Source organism: Nelumbo lutea, chromosome 5, assembly GCF_056320005.1.
Source record: "Nelumbo lutea isolate HS-2025 chromosome 5, American lotus-T2T, whole genome shotgun sequence".
In the NCBI taxonomy this organism is placed as follows: Eukaryota; Viridiplantae; Streptophyta; class Magnoliopsida; order Proteales; family Nelumbonaceae; genus Nelumbo; species Nelumbo lutea.
Window position 1 is genome coordinate 65,408,658 of NC_142688.1, and position 2,712 is coordinate 65,411,369.

At 39.7% G+C, this 2,712-nt stretch overlaps 1 non-coding gene across 1 annotated transcript; it reads left to right on the top strand.

Annotated features, from left to right (window-relative positions):
• Window positions 1-938: 938 nt before the first annotated feature.
• Window positions 939-1,045, top strand: LOC148852743 (small nucleolar RNA R71). Its single transcript, XR_016100038.1, has one exon. It is a non-coding gene; the product is annotated as a small nucleolar RNA R71 (small nucleolar RNA).
• Window positions 1,046-2,712: the final 1,667 nt, after the last annotated feature.

The window sequence follows — 2,712 nt, forward strand, 5'->3', positions numbered from 1 at the left end:
AGGAATATTAATATGTAAACTTTTAAAAATTTCAAGAAACTTACCAAATTCCTTCTCCAATTTTTGTTGCTTCAGCCTGTTAGGGAATGGAACTTGCGGTTGTTGGTGCATCCCTTGTTGTGCTTCTGGTTGTTCCGTCTTCTGTTGTCTGGTTCCAAGGCTTGTTTCTGCCTTGGGTTCAGCCCAATTCTTCTTTTCTACCTCAGGCAACTCTTTTCCACTTCTTAAGGTAATAGCTTGCACCTGCTCTCGTGGATTCACTTCAGTGTTGCTTGGAAGAGTTCCCGGCAGTCTGGAAGAGATTAATTGTGCCAATTTCCCCACTTGGTTTTCCAGGTTTTTGATTGAGGCTTCCTGGTTCTGGAACCTAGTTTCTGCACCTGCTATAAATTTTGTCATCAGTTCCTCCAAATTGGATTTTGGTTCAGGCTGATGATAAGTCTGGTGGAACGGCTTGGAAATATGCTAATTTGGCCAGGACTGGTTTGAATGTCCCCTCCATCGTGGATGAAAAGTATGGTGACTCTGGAAACCCTGCTGTTTTGATGAATTGCTGACATAGTCAACTTGTTCAGTAGATGGTCTGAACTGATTGCCAACTTGGCAGTCTGTACTGATGTGGCCTCCCCCACACAATTCACAATTAAGAGGCTGCACATGCATGGCAGCTATCTGCATTTCATCTATTTTTTTTACTTAGTGCTCCTATTTCTACAGATAGTGCTGTATAAGTGTCAACATTATGCAAGCCTTGCTGCTTCCTAGTTTGAGTTCTTTCCGAATGCCATTGATAATTGTTGGCTGCCATTTCCTCAATAAGTGCATGGGCAACCTCAGGAGTTTTATTATTTATGGATCCTCTGGCTGCAGCATCTAATATGGTCTTATTTGAGTCAGTAAGACCATTATAGAAAGTCTGCACTTGCAGCCAAATGGGGAGGCCATGGTGAGGAACTCTCCTTAACAGCTCCTTGTATCGTTCCCATGACTCATATAAAGATTCCCCCTCTTGCTGGAAAAAAGTAGTGATGTCATTCCTCATTTTAGCAGTTTTAGAAGGGGGAAAATATTTAGAGAGAAAACGGCTGGCCATTTCGTCCCATGTGGCTATAGATCCTGCCGGTAATGAATTCAGCCATGCTTTGGCTTTATCCTTCAAAGAAAATGGGAATAACCTCAGCCGGATGGCATCATCACTTACCCCATTGTGTTTGAAGGTGTCACAGATTTCCAAGAAGTTAGCAATATGGGCATTCGGATCCTCATGGGCCATACCACAAAACTGAACCGTATTTTGTATCATTTGGATTATGGCCGGTTTAATTTCGAAGTTATTGGCAGCAATAGTTGGCCTGATAATGCTGGAGACAGTCCCGGTGAGGGTGGGCTTGGCATAATCCATCATAGTTCTTTGTTCAGCCATTTCTTGTGCTTCTTGTCTGACTTGCTTAGTAGCTCTCAAACGGACACGGAGAGTCCGTTCAATCTCCGGGTCGTAAAGGATCTCTTCCAGTTCAGGTCTGCTTGTCATAAACTGTTAAAGTCAAAGCAATAAAAATGCCAATATTCACAAAAGAAAATAAATAACTAATCCTATCACACTGAAAATGTAAAGTGAATTATTGGAATACAAAACCTACATCCTATCATGAATAAATGAAGCCGATTATACTAAAAGCAGATTTAAACCAATCATCTTATTCAAGGTTCCTTTATCTACATCCATCGATTGCAAAATCTGAATTCAGACCCAAATTAGTTGAGTTCAGATCTACAAGTCTTTGGTATTGTTAGTCCAGAGAAATTAACAAATAATAATTCAGATCTGAGCTGTATATCTCATACACACTCATTGGTATACACTACAATATACATTCATTAAGGTTGGAATCAAGTCTGTTATGCTTTAGGGCTGAAATTAGATATGATCTGAAAAATATATTAAAAGGATCTGAAATAAACTAAAACCAGTCCTGAGTTAGGCTTGGTTTAAGGATTTTAAGCTCTACAATTGAAGCTCAAACCTGTATAGCTGATGCATATCAAACACTTGCTAAGACCTGAAAATTGGGTCTGCAATGTTTGGTATTGCAAGCTATTCGGTCCATACAACTTTTGTAGAAATCTGAAATCAGGTCTGGTAACTGTTGTACTGTAGCAGCCCTGCTACAGATCTGAATGCTAATAGAAATACTTGGAAAGTGCTAAAAATTTTTTTTTTTCTTAAGTAACTGAGGCATAACAATTATTCAACCCAAACATACACCTCCTTAGCTAATGTAGCTCGGTTACAAGTGGATAAAGCAAATGTTCAAATCACCCAAAATCCAAAATGTGCTCTGTATCAGTTCAGTCCTCAACTATAGTTCAGATCTGTATCAGTTCAGATCTGAATTTTCTTTTTCATTCTTTGCTATCCAATTACCTTTGGGGTATGTCGGATTTATCATAGGGTGAATTGGGGTGATGATGGCACCCAATTCACCTTAAACTTATATCAGTTCAGGTCTGAGTTCATCTGAACTCAGATCTGAACTGAGCAGTTCTGCAATAGCAGAATTCAGGTCTGAACTCAAGTCTGAGATCGGATCTGAATTCTCAATTGCCTTACCTTCAGTTATTGCTACTAAATTGTTTTTGAGGAGTAGCAGAAGTGTCATAGGGTAAATTGGGGTGGTTATGACACCCAATTCCCCTCAAAATTGCATCAGT